Below are 18,300 nucleotides of genomic sequence, written 5' to 3' on the forward strand. Positions count from 1 at the left end.
TTATTATGGTAGTGCTAAAAGAGATTGGACTAGTCTCTATCGAGACGACATAAAGTACTCTCAAATGGATCCTCCATTTCAATTGGTACGTCTTCTGGGTCAAAAATGTCCTTTTTCAAATAAATATATTATTTATATTCTTTTCGAACATATTCTTTTCCTAATAATTTTATTTTATTAAAAATATTCATTTTATTATAATTTTTTGATCATTATTTGAATAAAAATTGATGATGAGTTTAGTATTTGTTATAAAATCAAGCTCATGGCAATATAAATATAAAGAGATGAAGACAAGAGAAGTAAGATGGAAGATAAGACTTTCTTCTTATTCAAGTGTGTTCTACAAAAGGTGAATGATATCTCTATTTATAGAGTTGAGATATCATCCCAAAGGCCTCCATGATAAATGCCCAATTAGTAGGTACATAGTTATCCAAATGGTTCTTATCACCTTGGAAACATGTATACATGAATACAATTAAGTCTTGAGTATATCTAAAGGACAATCCACATAATTCAATGGATTTATAACACTCCCCCTTGGATGTCCATAGATAATGTGCCTCGTTAAAACCTTACTAGGAAAAACCCTGTGGGAAAAAATTCTAGTGAAGGAAAAAGAGTACACATATCTTTTGATACACACTATTTGTTGCCTCATTAAAAACCTTGCCAGGAAAACCCAGTGGGAAAAAAACCTCGGTCAAGGGAAAAAGAGTGCAACGCGTTTTATATTCCCCTGATTAAAACATCACTTAATTTCTTGTGATGATGTCTCCAATCTTCGTACATTGTGGTTGGTATATTCTTTTTTAAAGAAAAACCACACATTTCTTGCATATGGTGTGTCATTTATCTCAACCAAACGCACTTTCGACTTGCTTCATGGAGGACTTTTATTTCTGCATAAGCAACATTTGTTTGCTTCATTGATCGCCAGGATATTATTGTGCCTCCACATGCAAACACATAGCGTGCTTGATAGAGCTTTATGCGGATCAGATAAATATTCTGCATTTGCGTAACCAATCAATTTTGTCTTGGATTCCTCGGAATAGAATTAACCCATAACTATGGTCCTTCGAGGATATTCAATCATGTGCTCAACACCATTTCAATGTCCTTTTATCGGGGAGAAACTGAATCTTGCCAGTAAATTTACTGCAAAACAAATATCTAGTCAAATATTGCTAGTAAGATGCACTAGTGCCATGATTGCACCAAGATAGAGTTTCATCACCAAGAAACTCTTCATCCTTCTTTTGAGATCAAACCGAATCATCATTTATGTCAAATGATCTCATAATCATTGGGATACTCAATGAATGTGATTTATCGATATAAAATTGCATCAAAACTTTTCAGTGTATGTGTACTGTTAGACAAATATTTCATTTGTCAAATTATCAATTCAAGACAAAATTTTGTCTTACCAAAACCTTTTCATAAAAATACAAGGACAATTAGGGTCATTCTTTTGTACCCTTTTTCTTCCTTGACCATTTCAATCCATATAAGGATTTTCAAATAACCTTCATTGTCTAGCTAGACATTACAATTATTCATTACATGCATTCAAGTTTTTCATATGTTGCTAGATCAAAACAAACCTCATTGCATCCACACAAAAAAAGAACATCTCCAATAATGCCAGGATTTTTGCGATAAACCTTTATGCCCCAAGGCACAAATCGTATTTGATATCTTACGGTTATAGTATCGCATAATAATTTATTTGTACCCCACTGACATTATACCTTGATTTATGGACTACCACTCCAAAATGTCACTTTTCTAAGTGAAACAAAATATACTTGAATTGTGCATTTTATTTGGCCAACCATTTATCTGTCCACACTATATGACAGATTTAAATTCAAGATCCTCCTCACAATTTATATCATTGAGCGCTACCTCATATCAAAGATATCGTCGACGGTTATTTGATATCGATTCCAACAAGACATAACTTATCGAGATCTCTTCATTTTTCATTATTTCAGGTACCTGAACCTTTTTCAAGATTTTATGAAGTGTTATGTCAATGTGCTCTTTTATAGCACTTGCCTCATTATCATGACCATATTGATCATTTGCTCCTTCCTTCTTGAAGGAATTTTATATTTGGAATCGATTGGTCTATTACGCTTCCGGCGTATCATAGACTCTGTTCTTCAAGGACTTCACATTGGAGCATTTGCAGCTGAATTATATCATAGGGTCAGTGCATTCATCTGACAACTGATTTGCAACATTATGCAATTGAATTATTCCTTGAACTTTAAGTTCACATATATATTTAACGAGGATCTAGATAATTCATAATTAAGCTCACACATAATTTTCAGCTGTCAAAATCATCTCTCCCACTAATGTTAGAAAATCTAACATTCATCCCAACCTTATTTGGGAATTCATCTTTGTGCGTGGTGGAGCAATTAAAATTATAACCGCACATTTTTACATTTTAGATGAAAATTATATGGTTCCTGACCCTGAACCAATTTTAATGGGGAGACTTTGTTGGCTTGATGCATACATGTGTTGCTACATGTTAAATAAATTTATCTCATACCAAATTTGTTTTGGGAGTTCTGTTCTCATAACCATGATTTAGCTATAGTTAGAGGCATACAACTTTAGCTAAATCAACCAGCATTATCAATATAATTTCAAAATTTGGAACTGTGCTCTTAATTTAACAATTCGAGCAAACAACCTTACATACACCATTTGTAAGTTGACAATAAAACACATGTGATCATCGCATAGATGCATCTATCATATAGTTGTAGATGATCCACATGAAAGGTGAATGAGCTCATATTCACCTTTTTATATGTTCCAAAAACTTCAGGGGATTACAATCTCAACCTTAGCTGGTACAATGAAAACAAGCAATACAAAAGAATTCTTGAAGAATCTTTTATTTCTTCATCATATAAGCCACATAAATTCTCAATTACGTTTGCATCACATTTAAATCAGAATGGTCAAATGATCATGCCAACTGATTTTTATTTTGAGTACACTTATAGTTTACTTTTGCATGTGATTCCATCAGTATGCACATGTTTGTGTGCAACAAACACGAGGAAAAAATGGGTAATATTTATAACCCTCTTCAATTGTAGTAATTTAAAGATATTAAATCTTTTCATAATTTATAGTCTCACTATCTCTTTTCAATTCATCCGAAACTTAAAAAGTTTCTTTTGAGACTTACTACAACCCAATATTATTCCATTGATAATAGCACAACTCGTTAGAGCTTGCAATTTATATTATCATTGCCATGGTCAAAATCATTACGAGCAAGACATGTTTCTTGCTTTACTTTTGTTGTACCATAGGTACACAACCAATGACAAATTTGTATTGCCACACAATAATGACTACAGCCCTTATAGACAAGAACTATTTCTTTCTTTTTCCCTTTCGGTAGTTCACAATAAACATACCATAGTGACGTATAAACATACAATACCATTAACTATTTCTAACAAATAAAATTTATTTCCTCTCAAACCTCCCGTAGAGGTGAATTTTGGTGTATATATCATTTTTTCTCAAACCTCCCATAGAGGTGAGTTATGGCATATATTCAACTCATGATGATTTTTTCACATTTTGACTCATTCTCTTCTAGAATGGTCGAGCATTCACATTACTCATTACAAGTCACATTCTCTTCAAGGAATGGACTAATCATTTATATGTACTTTATAAATTTGCATTATAAGTACATTGTCATGGTTTTTAGAATTCATAATATTTCCATGAAACACCTCAACATCACTTTGAAAGATCAAGTGTATCATCACTTTATCTTCTTGTCTTTTGATGGAGGATTTATAAAGTTGTCAAATTGGGTCGACAACATTCACAAGTCCAATGACCTTTCACACCATTTTATAATAAAAATTGCCTTCACATTTTGAAGGACTATTTGGAGACCCCGTAGTGTTCTTCCTTTTATAATTATTACAATGACGACTATTATAATTCCGTCATTTCATGCCCCTTTTAATATTGTTAAATATTTGTCATCTTTCAGACTAACTATTTACTGCTACCACATTCATACAATAGAATAGAGCAAGTGAACATGCGATTCCAAAATTATCATATGTTGCTACCACATTCTTTTCAAGGAATGAAGCAAATTCAATAGGACGAATTTCAAGACTTTTCATCAAAGCCTTAGTCATCATTATATCATCACTATGGTGCATTGACTCAAACTCAATGTCTTATCCATATAAGGCGTTTTACGCCATAATTCTATGGGACTTGAACCCAATCACGGTGCATCAAAACTCAAATTGATATCTTACCATTTTGGTGCAATAGAACTTGAATCTATCGTCTTATCCTCGAATATTTTCATTATGGTGCATCCGAACTTTAATCAGATGTCTTACTCTTTTGGTGCGATGAAACTTGAATCCATCGTATTACCCTTAACCAACGGTATAATAGACCGAAGTACAACACGACTCACCCTTTGAGTCTTTCAAAACAATCAAAATAACATTCAAACTCATGCTATTAAAATTTTATACCTTCTTCTATTTAAGAAGTTTTGTATAGCATGTTATATTCAACCAATAGTAGTATATGTCTTCGGTTCTTGATAATTGTTAGTGAATGAATATTATTTTTATTCTTAATCATTAAATATTCTAGAAAATACATACCTGATTTTATGCATATAATACCTTGACTCTCATAACGAGATCAGCCAAAACATGAGTTAAAGAAAAATTAAAACTCAATCTTAATTGGCTAGAGACTCGTGCTGATAATGTGTTATAAAATCAAGCTCATGGCAATATAAATATAAAGAGATGAAGACAAGAGAAGTAAGATGGAAGATAAGACTTTCTTCTTATTCAAGTGTGTTCTACAAAAGATGAATGATATTTCTATTTATAGAGTTGAGATATCATCTCTAAGGCCTCCATGATAAATGCCCAATTAGTAGGTACATAGTTATCCAAATGGTTCTTATCACCTTGGAAACATGTATACATGAATACAATTAAGTCTTGAGTATATCTAAAGGACAATCCACATAATTCAATGGATTTATAACAGTATTATCTTTATATATATATATATATATATATATATATATATATATATATATATATATATATGACTTGTATGTATTATTTGTTGAAAGGTATATGAATTTATTATATTTTAATGGATAAAAATGAAATTAAGAAGCTGCAAAGAGCATTTTTAGATCAAAGTATAGAAAATAAAAACATATTTGAATCAAATTATAAACAAAGGATATTTTTGTTCTATTTTACTTAAGGACATTTATAACCTTTTTTCATATGCACAATAATTCCTTCATATCAAATTAATAGTCGCTTAAACAATTATCAAAGGAATATAATATTGCCAATATATATATAGAGAGATTAAGAAGACATAAAAAAACAAACTAAATTGCAATTGACTCAAGAGAAACAACAGTAATTAGAAAAAGATTTTTTTTTGTTGAATCATATAAATTATACAAATACAGTGGTAATTAATTAATGAATTAGTAGAAATATCTTTGTTTTAAAAAAATAAAAAACTCATTGTTTTTTATTCTCTTTTTCCCACTACATTTGCATCATTTGGTCCATAAATTCCACGTCTTTAATTCTTCATGTTTTGGAGTTTCTCTGCCAAAAGAAAAAAAGAATCGGACGTAAATAACGTGTTATAAAATCATAACTAACAAATCCGTTAAACAAAACTTGATTAGAATAAAGATAGGTTTTGTATTATAATACCTTTAAGCAATGTAGCTGTACAATCTTCGTCACACTTCATTTCACAATGAGTGTATCCGAATCCTGCATCGGCGCATACTTTCTGACAAGTATTGTAACAAACTGCGTATTCAGTTGCAACAACGGTAAATGCTTTTTTGAATTTTTCTGTGGTACTTTCTCCGTCAGCCATGGAGACGTGAACCGATGAAGAAATCATAACAATGCATAGTAGAAACATTGCAACAAGCTTCTTTGATGCCTCCATTTTTCTAATGTCCTTTATAAAATTAGTGCTTGTTGCTTGTGTTTCGGTTTTGGACGATTTGATTATGTTTTTAATTCTACTACTTATAACATTTTAGTTTTGAGAATACACTTCAAATTAATGAGTGAATATCCAATTTTGTAGGATATTTGTGGTTTTCACGTTGGAGTTGTGTGAGAACCGTTCAATAAATTTTAATGGAAAAAAGGTCTGATATACCCCTTGTTATGAAAGTGACTCATATATACCCCTACTTGTAAACAAATGACTCACATATACCCTTTCTTTCTAACGGAAATGAAAAAAATAATAATTTTAATCTAATTTTTTATTATTTTTTTTCAAAAAATATAATCTCATATGAGTAAATTTAATCCTCGTCAAACATATTTTTTGACTTTTTTTTGTTTCAATGACTAATTTATAATTATTATTTTGATAATTATATTTATTTATGTTTTACTAATATTCTTGTAAAACTTATTGTACATGACCAAATTTTTTCTTTGAATACGAAATTAAATTACAACAATACACACAAAAAATAGTTTAATATTGTATTCTTTAAACTAAGGAATGAAAGAAAAAAAAAAACAAAATAAGAATAAGAAATTCAAATAATTATAATAAAAGAAGTCAAAAAATAATTTGTGTATGAAAAAAATTAAAATATACCTTGAACTTTGATAGAAGAATCATATATACCCCTAAATAATTCTTTTTAAATAAATTAGAAGTAATAAATATAAATTTAAAACTAATTTTTTAACTTCTGTTAAATGAAGGGTATATGTGAGCCATTTTGTAACAGCAGGGGTATATGTGAGCCGTTTGTATGACGGTAAGGGCATATATGAGCCACTTTTATAACGAGGGGTATATCAGCTCCAAATGACAAAGTTGAGGGGTATAACAGACCATTTTCCCAATTTTAATTAATGAAATTGGAGTTGTGAGAATAGACGTTCAATATATTTCTAAATACTTTAAGGAATATGTACAAGTACTCTCTCAGAGTATGACCGAAATCCCACATACACATCTTAACTGAACTAAGGTCCTATTACCCTTCTTAACCTTTTTTTTAATGGAAAAATGCACAAGTACCTCCTAAACTATGACCAGAATCCCAGAGACAATTTAATTAAACTAAGGTCCTATTAACCCCATGAACTAATTTTTTTTAGTAATTTTACACACCTTTTGTCTTACGTGGCATGCTTCGTGACTCCACGCAATTGAGACGCGTGAGAGATGTTTAGATGCCACATAATCCAAAAAGGTACAAATAATAATAATTAAAAAAAAGTTCAAGGGGTTAATAGGACTTTAGAATACTTAAGGTGCGTCCCTGAGATTTTGGTCATAGTCTAGGGGGTATTTGTTCATTTTTCCTTTTGTGCACCTTTTTGGCTTACGTGACATTCAAATATCTCCCACGCGCTTTAATTGTGTGGAGTCACGGAGTGTGCCACGTAAGACAAAAGGTGTAAAAATTTACAGTAAAAATAAGTTTAGGGGGATAATAAGACCTTAGTTAGTTAAGGTGTGTCTCTAAGATTTTGTTAAGAGTCTAGGGGTACTTATGCCTTATCCCAATACTTTAAAAAACTTATAATTGGGACGTAAAATATGTTAATATAAGGGTGTTTTTAAAAGGCGGAAGCATGACTCAAAGTATAGATGACAAATCTTATGAATCTTTTAAGTTTTACGAGAAAATCAAAATATAAAATTTAGAAGTTAAGTGAAGTGCTGAAAATATTACTAATAATATAAATTCTAAAGTACTAATCCCATGAATCCAACCATTAAAAGAAAATAATTAGTCTTTGGAATAAAATGTCATAAAAACCTCTTCATAGGGTATGTATTATTTGAAATAAATTGAAAAATCAAATTGAATTTTAATTTTGAATTTATTTATTAGTATGGATTCAGACAAGTTATTAAGTATTCAAAAAAGTTGGGGTAAAATCTTAGATTTAACTCTTATATTGGTTGAATTTAAATGTAAGTCGTGAGGACGAGCTTAGTTCATTTTTATGAATAACCTTACATACTTTAGTGATGAATCTCGAAGAAATATCTTGGAAGATGAAGTGTGAAGAAATATCGTGGATTGAAAATCTTAGATAGATATATCTTGAAGAGAATCTTGAACTTGGATATAATGACCCGGAAGGTCATTTTTAGAAAATTCCATAAAATTGCCATTTTACCCCTCTTGACATCACCCCCAATATATTTTGAACGAGTTGTGAAATTAGTTTCGAGTTTTGGGTTAAAGTTGTGAATTATGGTGATTTTGGTAATTGGAAAGACTAAATTTACTAAAGAGTGATTTTCGGTGTCTTTTAGAGTTTCCAGTGTCAGAATGAAATTCTGTCTACTCCATCAGTTTCAGAATATGGAAATTTTTGGTCTTAAAAAGTTGTCGGTTTTTTATTTGGAGTCTTTTTAGGATGAAAGGTCCTATGTTGGAAATTATTGAGATTTTAGCCTTTGATTGACTTTGGTCAACATTCAAGGTTCGGATGCTCAGATTTGGTTTGGTCCACATTTGGGGTTCGAATGCTCGAATTGAATTTCGGATAGTTTTATTGGATTCGGAGGATAACGTTAGGCCGAGAGGAGGTCTTTGTTGATTTTCTTGAGGTCCCGAGCTTGATTTAGCCTTTTGAGGTGTTATGATTAGTTTCTTGTGACTTACACGAGACTCGAATCAAAGAGACATCAAATTCGTGTTTTGATGGTTACATTGTGTTTGAAACGTCGAGTGTAGTAAATTTGCATATATATATGTTTTGTGTGTACGGGGTTCCCAATGAATCCGAGGGTCCTTTTGATGATTTGAAGTTGACTGATTTTCTAATGATGCCTGAGTTTTATGCTCTCCGCATTTGCCATAGGCCTTCCGTTTTAGCAACCTTCCCGTTTGCGAAGGCGTGATCGCTACAGAGAAGTCCAGAATTTTGAGAGGTTTACTTTTGTGAACCAGTGGTCGCTTTCACGATGGTCGTGATTGTGACCCTGAGTTTTCAAAAGCGAGATCAAAGAGGGTTTTTGATAGAAATTTTGGGGTTTTACCCTATTTTTGCCCATTTTGAGATTTCAAAAATCATTAGAGGCGATTTTGAAGAGATTTTCTCATTTGAATCATAAAACTTCATTTTTTTAATCATGTTTGAATTTAACATCAAAACATGAAATTTTGATTGGCAAATTACAAGGTTTCTCAAAGTTCTAAAGTAAAACAGTGATTGTGAGCTAATTTTACCTCGTTTTCAAGATGCTCTTCACTAATTATTTCTAAATGCCTTGGGTAACATTTCAAGTAGATGTTATTGTGACTACTTGATTGAAAATGTATTATTGTGACTACTTGATTGAATTAGATTGTGTGGCTTTGGACATTGTTTATAAATGCCTTGGGTAACATTTCCAAATGCTTAGGTAACATTTCTAAATTCCTCATTTCCAGAATTGGATTTTTGAGTTGATTTGACCCATTTTTCAAAATGTATGGTATGAAAGTTGTTATATTTAAAATATTATTGTGACTACTGGATTGAATTAGATTGTGTGACTTTGGACGTTGTTCAGAAAGGGAAAATTCAAGTCTTGAATTGACTGCTGATTTAATTGAGGCAAGTAAACTTCTAAACCTCATAAAACTTGTAGAATCTTATATTTTCCTTCATTATGTGTGTTGTAGAGTAACAGGAATGAGGTGATGTGTTCAATTATTCCACTCAATTTATCTTAATGAATAAAAAGGGAATTAACAAAAAAGGCTAGGTGTTGATATTTGTGCTTTGGAATTGCTTTTGTAACACCCCAAAACAAACTAAGGTGAACTAGAGCCTCGTGGTTGTTTATTGAGTTGATTTTAAGTTAAAATAAGTTAGTTTAGTATCCTTAGACAGTGTGTAAAGTTTGGTTAAGTTTGGAGTTCAATCGACCAAGAACGTCCATAACGTTCAGAAAGTATGTCTTAGAATGTACTAGTGTGTCTTGTTGTGTTTAGACGAGTTTTACGTGTTCTTTTTACTTGAAATTTGCATTGGATGTTCCTAGGATATAGAAGACTTAGTTTAGGGGTTTAAAGTTCGGGTACGACCCCACCTAAATCCACAAGGGGCCCTAGATGAAGGGCCCAAGACTTGGGGAAAGCTGCCAAAAGCAGTGGCCATCGACGACCTCAACGACGGTCTGTTGGTCCCTCAACGGTCCATCGACCTAGGGCGTCAATTGGACCAGTGAGTTCAAATTGTCCATGATCCATTTGGAGCTAAGTATCCACCAACGAGACCCTACCAAGGGTCCGTTGCCTCAACGACGATCCGTTGGTGAAGGTCTGTCTGTGAGGCCTGCAAATCTGTGAAGTTGCTGCCAACTTAGGGTGTTTTATGTACGTACACCCCAAGTCTTTTAAGATCCTAGGTGGATAATTTTAGTGTGTTTAGGTTATATTAAAATAGTTTTAAACCCTAGACCTAGACAAGACTCCTCTCTTCAAAATATTCAAACTCTCTCTCTCTAAAGACAAACTCTCTCAAGACTCCACTGGTTGGACGTGTATTTTCATCAAAAACTCTTGGATTTTGCTTCCTTAAGTGAATTATGGTATCCACTCTTGAATATCTTTTCATTCAAGAAGCCAACTTCCAAAAAAAGATTTCTAAACTCAAACTCCTTCTAACTTTGAATTCTAGTAGGGGTCTTCTTGTATTTAAGTTATAATGGTTTAAATGTATTTAGTTTGGGTTGAATTGATTATTTTGATGTTAAAACTCTAATGGAACTCTTGTTTATGTATACTTCAACCTTTGGCTTGAAATTGGGTTATGTGAGCATGATATGAGTAGAGTATGAACTTGGATCTTCTTGTATTTGTCATGTTTGTGTAACTACTGCCAAAAGGGCCTTAATATGGTGAAATATTGATAAATTGCTTATGAGGGATGATGGTTTGAATTGATGTTGAATTGTTTTCATTATATAGTTCTTATTATGAATTGATATTGAGTGGTATGGTCCATCTTAATCTAGTGTCGTGCCTTAGAGTTGAGTCATATAAGATGTTTTCTCTTAATCTCATCTCTTTATGTTTATAGGACATAAATACGAGAAGATCGACCACTAGAAGAGAGGAGGGTGGTGTAGCTAATGATAGGATCCCTCTTCGTGACAAAGTTCCTATTGTTATCCTAGAGGAGAAAGAGAATGTGGATGTTCCCCTTCAAGAACCTCAAGTGACTCCTGAACCCCAAGGACCTCAAGTGCCTCCTATGCCTCAAGCTCCTTTTGTTGAGGGTGATATGACTAATGCAGAGTTGCGGGCTGCCCTAATGAACTTGACTCAACTCATGACCTCTCAAGCTCATGTTGTCAACAATCACCTTATGGGTGAAGCTGACCAAGGAGATAGGCCCCAACCAAATGCTAGTACTCCCACCTCTAGGATTCAGGATTTAATGAGGATGAACCCTCATACTTTTCATGGCACTAAGGTGGATAAATATCCACAAGGTTTCGTAGATGAGGTTTTCAAAATGGTACGGAGAAAGCAGAGTTAGCCGCTTACCAACTTAAGGAGGTGGCTGAAGTGTGGTTTGAGCAATGGAGGAGTGAGAGACCCCTAGAAAGAGGGTCGGTTTATTGGGAAGCTATCAAATAGTCTTTTCTAGATAGGTTCTTTCTCCTAGAGTGGAGGGAGAATAAGATGGTTGAATTCATGAGCCTTCGTCAAGGTGGAATGAGTGTGCAAGAGTACTTTCTCAAATTCACCCAACTCTCCAAGTATGCCCCAACCATGGTAGCCGACCCTAGGTCTAGGATGAACAAGTTTGAAATGGGAGTGTCTAGTTTGGTGGAAAACGAATGTCGTACAGAAGTGCTTCTTAATGACATGGATATCTCTAGGCTCATGGTTTATGTGCAACAAATTGTATAGTCCAAAATTAGGGAGATAAGGAAAGAGGGTAAAAGGCCTAGGTCGGATGATTCTAGTCATCAAAGGCCTAAGAAGAGGTTTTATCCTATATTTAAGTTTTAATGATTTAAATGTATTTAGTTTGGGTTGAATTGATGATTTTTATGTTAAAACTCTAATGGAACTCTTGTTTATGTATACTTCAACCTTTGGCTTGAAATTGGGTTATGTGAGCGTGATTTTAGTAGAGTATGAACTTGGATCTTCTTGTATTTGTCATGTTGGTGTAGCTACTGCCAAAAAGGCCTTAATATGGTGAAATATTTATAAATTGCTTATGAGGGATGATGGTTTGAATTGACGTTGAGTTGTTTTCATTATATAGTTCGTATTATGAATTGATATTGAGTGGCATAGTCCATTTTATGGATGGCGGTGCTAATTGAGGAACTTGATGTTAGTTAGTATGTTTGAATATGTAATCTTGAAGGTTTAACTTGTGAAATGAAGAGATATTGTAAATGGGTCTTGTATTGTGTTTTGGTGTAGTTTGAATTGCATGCTTGACCTAGTTTAAGTCTAAATAAAGTATATGAATATGAGAAGCATGTAGGGTGTGTAACTTGATGAACCAAGGTTAAAGTATGCGTAGAACTTGATGAAAATGAAATGACTCTTATATGCAAGGTGTGCACATGTACACACACACACACACTTTAAAGAATGTATTATACCAAGTTGAGTAAATAGGGGAATCTTGAGGCGGACACACCTCATGAGTTGAGATGTGGTGTCTAGTAGCAACCTCTCCATTCCTAGTGAGCTTTCTATGATATACTTCTATGTTAAGAAATCTATGGGGAGTTATGCACAGCACCGAGAGGATATGAAGGAGAGGTGGGTTACATTTTGTGAGTTGAGATGTTGTATTTCCAAAGTACCTCTTAAGATGAGTACTCTTTGTTAGTAGAGAATGAGTTACTTAGTAAAAATCTTCTTATCCCTTAACTATGTGTCCATATATGTGTAGCTATTGGAAAAGCAATGTAAAAGCTAAGAAGCATGACCTTACTCTAGGCAAGTGAGGATCTCTCATCCGATAGAGGTTAATATCGGGATTCCATGTCTAGCTCTCATAGTCTATGTCGGTTAAGAAAATCCACCACAAAGAATTGATTGAACTAATTTTTCTAAAATAACGTACTACTTAGGGTAGGTGGTGGTATGGGACGATATCTACTCATTTCTCTAAGTAGGCATTCCGAAAGGGAAGACTTTGGTGGTTTGTTGGGTGTCTTTTAATGTATTGCCATTGATTGAGGGGCTTATTTCTCCCAAATTTAGTAAGCTGAAAGGGGTGGTCTTGAGGGTTGCTTTGGTGTGTATTGGAGGAGGCATATGCATACTTCCTCCATATCTTACCTTAGTGAGTCTTATGATGATTCCGAGGTAGGGAAAGTCTTAAGGAAAATGAGTTCACTTTCTTTTTCGCTAGGCCTTGGAAGTTTACTCATTTAGTGTAGGATAGTTCATTGTAATTGCTCAAGTTGAATTTATTGTGAATGCTTTAAATGATTCATTGTCAATGTTCAATGTATTTACTGTAAATGTTCAAGGAATTCACTTTGAAGGTCAAGTTGGTTTACTGTAATGTTCTTGTTGGCTTAAAATTATGGGAATCCTTATCTAAGTTGTAAAGGATGGTTAGTATGATGTTTTGCCTTTGTATTCATGAATGTTTTACTTAAATTGTATGAAAAACTATGTTTACTAAAATGTCCCTTTTTACATGTTTTTGCATATGCCATACTTTGTACATTGTTTTGTACAAACCCCATACTTTTCTATACTTTATAAGTATGGGTCGGAAGTTTTTGAAGGCTTGAAGGCTAAAAGGAAGAGCTTGGGAAGGTTTCTCTCAAGGAAAAATATGTTCTCATATATTTGAGGGCATAGTCCTTTTCTTAGTTTTTATTTAAAGACTTGTTATGTATTTTACTTTATTGTAGAGGGTCATATTCCTAAGATATTATGTCTATTATGTCGTGTCTTTATGTTGGTTGTGACGACGAGATTCTTTAAGTATTTATGAGAGATTGTCTTTTAATTAATTATTCGTGAAAAGTTTTAAATTTCCGCACTACTTTTCATGTCTTATGTGATGAATGCTAGTTAAAGGGCTTGTACAACACCCAAAAGGGTCAAGTACGCCCGGTCAAGAAACGAGGGTTCTCCCTAACATCTAGGGGTGCTTTCGGGTCGTGACAGCTTTGTTGTGGACCCCAATTGATTCATTAATGAATTGCTTTGATGACATTTCATGGACTTGAATTGCTTGAGTTATTATCTCTTTCTTATGGTGTGAAAATGCTTATTTGCATTGATTTCTCTTTACTGTGATGAGACATGTGATGATTATGCGGAAAGGAAATGGTTATGGCAAGTAGAACGATATAAAACCAAAGAAAAATGATTCCGGCTAGTGATATGCATGATATAAAGCCGAATGAAATTAAAATGATTTCGCCTAGTGATATTGTGTCGAAGGAAAATGGTCCCTACAAGTGACATGATATAAAGCCAAAGGAAAATAATTTCAGCTAGTGATATTGTGCCGAAGGGAAATAGTTCGGCAAGTGATTTCATATAAAGCCAAAAGAAAATGGTTCCGGCTAGTTATATTGTGCCAATGAAAAATGACTATGGCAAGTGTTTGATTATCGCGATTCGATTAACCTGATTTTCTAATTGATTTACATGACACTTGGAATTGATCTACTCTATATTTGTGATTGACATACTCAATATTTGTTGGTTGACGAACTGTGACTATTGGACTATGATTAATAACCTTTGAGAATTGAATGTAAAATTGTTAGGTTGATTTGATTTCTATGCAGGTTATAGATAAAACAGTTTAATTGAGTACGTCCTTAACAACATAGTTACCCTTTTGCTTTCATCGCTTTCATCCTTAAATTGTTAGCCTTTTAATTTAATTTATTTTTTTAATCAATTTTATTGCCTTTTGACTCCGGAATAAGATATAGGGATGTACATGATCGGGTTGATTCGAATTTTTCAAATATCAAACCAAATTATTTGTGATTTTTAATTTTTTTATAAACCAAACCAAACTAATTTTTTTTGGGTTTTTCAACCTCGAGTTGGTTCGGATTTTTCAAATACCAAACCAAATTATTGTGTCTAATTTTTAAATTTATAAATCAAACCAAACTAATAAACCTTGGCTTTTCTTCTTCAGATTTTTGGATTTTTCCAGTAAAGTTTGCATACAAACATACAATTAACTTATGCTCTAAATATTTCCTTTGTCCAATCAATATACGATTATATAAGGCGTTTCTTAAAAGAATAACATAAACTATGAGATGAGTACTGATGATAAAAAAATATTTAATGAAAATAATAATGAGATCATCATATAAAATAAATATTGTAAAGTCATAACAAAAATAATCATAACTTAAAAGTACTAAATCATGCTAAAATAAGTTTAATAAATATTAGGTAAATTAGTAAATATTTAAGGAAAATTAGATTATATATTTTAATTATCTTAGAGTTGAATTAAATTTCTTTTTGTATTAGTATTAATTTAATTTTTCATTTAAGTTTTTCTATAAATATCAACATCTATGAACTATAATCTCTATTGGATCATTCTGAATTCTGTTTTAAACTTCAAATAATATATTAATAGATAAAAACTATGAAATATATAAGAAATATTTTAAAATCATATCAAAGTAAATATTTTTATGTATAAAATAGAATTTTAAATTACATATATAATGTCGGGTTGGTTTGGTCTCGGGTTGGTATTTTTTAGTTAAAACCAACCCAACCCAACCCAAATATAGTCAGGTTTTTTTGTCCAATATCAAACCAAATCACTAGTCGGATTTTTCTTTCGATTTACGATTTGGTTTGATTTTTTATTCGATTTTGTGCTCCCCTACATATATCATTGTTTTATTGAATCTAAAAACTAGAAAATTAAACGAATTCATATTGACTCTGAAAAATTACAAAGTGCAATGTCATAGATGACACAACATTGTTTTCAGTTGTTAGGATGATCGAGGGTTCTGTCCCGACATTCCTCTTTGTTTTCGAGGCTTCATACACAAATACTTATGGTTCTTTAGTTTATTCATCTCAGTTGTATTCGTCTAAGACTCGAGTTGTCATTTTTGGCTAAGGTATTATTAAGTTATTTCATGAGTTATATCTCTTGTGTTTAATTCTTCCGCTGTGTAAGTAAGTTAGACCAAGGGTTTGTTAGAGGCCAGCAATGGTCTTCGACTATCTGTACCACTCATGGTGTAAGCAGGGAGAAAACTGCTAGATTTGTCTGATTTCTATGCAGGTTGCAGTTGAGGCAGCTTACTTGGGATGAAAGGAGTACTCATCATATTCTAGATAATTTTGTTTTGTTTAGGTGGTTACTTGTTGAGTATGGCCTTAACAACATGGTTACCCTTTTGGTTTCATCCTTAAGTTATTTGCCTTTTATTTATTTTTAATCAATTTTATTGCATTTTGACTTCGGATTAATATATACACATACATATCATTATTTTACTGAATCTAAAAACTAGAAGTTAAAAGAATTTATTATTGAATCTGAACAATTACAAAGTACAATGTCACGGATGAAAAAACATTGCTTTATTCTTCTCTCTCTTAAGAAATATTTTGCATCCTTTGGTCCATCTTGAGGGCTTCAACTTAAACTTTTCATTTTTTCAATATCTTCTGCAAAAACTACAAATAAAAACATATATTTATATTATTAGAAAATGAAAAGAATAACTTAGTGTAACAAAGATTTGTTACATTCTTAGTGTATATAATTTAATTTTTTTAAGTTAACGCGCAATATATATCACATGTTAAATTATACATATATATTTTGATAATACAAAAAAGATTTACCTCGAAAAATCTTAGCGACACATTCACCTCCACAACGAGTTTCACAAGCAGATTTTTCCTTGCCACTAGAAGTACATAAAGCTACACATTTAGTGCAACATTTTCCATAATCATCAGCCATATTTTCATATGTCTTTCTGAATCTTTCATCATTTACTTCTTTGGTAGCCATGGAGATGTCCACACATGAAGAAACCACAAAAATGCAAATGAGAAACAATGAAAAAAGCTTCTTTGATGCCTCCATTTTTATTTTTTTTTGTTTTTTAAATATGTTTTTTTTTTTGGTTTTTAAACGATTTGATTAATGTTATTGAATATCCAATTTATAGGTGTTTTGGGACATCAAATGCCTCAAATTAAAGTGGTTGATAACCAATTTTTGTAGGGAATTATTGGTTGTGGTTGTGTGTGATTTCTTTTTAGTTGGTATTTAGAGACTTAGTTTACTAAATATTAGGAATTATAACATGATATCTCAATAAGAAAAGAATTTCGATAAATCGAAATTGATAACCTGAATTAAAAAAATATTGGTTTATTGATTAAGCGATTTCGGTAATGATTTTTTTTAATTTCATTATGGGGATTTTTTTTATCCTTAATAGATAACCTGAAAGTAAATCAATAAATTATATTTATACCATTTGGCATATAAAGTTCTTGACTTAAGGTTTAGTTTCATACTTTTTAGTTTTTGTTGTCTCAAACTCTTGGTTATTCTATAATGTGTCAGTATTTGTTTTTGAGCAAGATGCAATCTGCCAACTCATGTGCGTGGTTCATTTTGGTTTGTCACCTTCTTTTTATGTGATTTTCAATGTGATTTTTTGTGTGAAATTTTAACGGCTAAACCGACAACAGAATCGACAACAATCAATAACTAATAAGTTCATATTTTAATGGTTCTAAAATGGTTTAGTTTTAGACAATGGTGAACCCATAATTTGAAGTACTTGTGTGCACTAATATAAACATAGCTCAAATATGAGGTCTAAGATAAACTTAAAATAAAAACAATAAAAAAACAAGCTTGAGTAGGATTTGAACCCTAATTAAGAGGGTGGTATCTCTAGCTTCAACCAATTGCACAAGGACACTTCTATGTTTTTTATGGGTACACTGTTAAATATATCCTAATTTCTATCGATTTTTCAAAATAGATATACCTATATACATATAATTTTTTCGGAAGTTAGCGGGTGCACGTGCACCCTCTCATATAGTGTGGGTGCACCCCTGGTTTTAGACTCTTAGTTTGATGTTTCAAATGGCTCGGGCTTGGCGAGGGATTTACGTTATAACGACATCCTACATGAAATTTTTTTTCCTACGTGTATTTTGTCATG

At 32.3% G+C, this 18,300-nt stretch overlaps 1 long non-coding RNA gene across 1 annotated transcript; it reads right to left on the minus strand.

Moving 5' to 3' along the window:
* Positions 1-5,499: 5,499 nt before the first annotated feature.
* Positions 5,500-6,096, minus strand: LOC138349094 (uncharacterized). The gene is made up of 2 exons (XR_011221624.1): positions 5,805-6,096; positions 5,500-5,693 (listed from the first exon to the last, which is right to left on the minus strand). It is a non-coding gene; the product is annotated as an uncharacterized lncRNA (long non-coding RNA).
* Positions 6,097-18,300: the final 12,204 nt, after the last annotated feature.

This window comes from Solanum lycopersicum, chromosome 6 (assembly GCF_036512215.1).
Source record: "Solanum lycopersicum chromosome 6, SLM_r2.1".
In the NCBI taxonomy this organism is placed as follows: Eukaryota; Viridiplantae; Streptophyta; class Magnoliopsida; order Solanales; family Solanaceae; genus Solanum; species Solanum lycopersicum.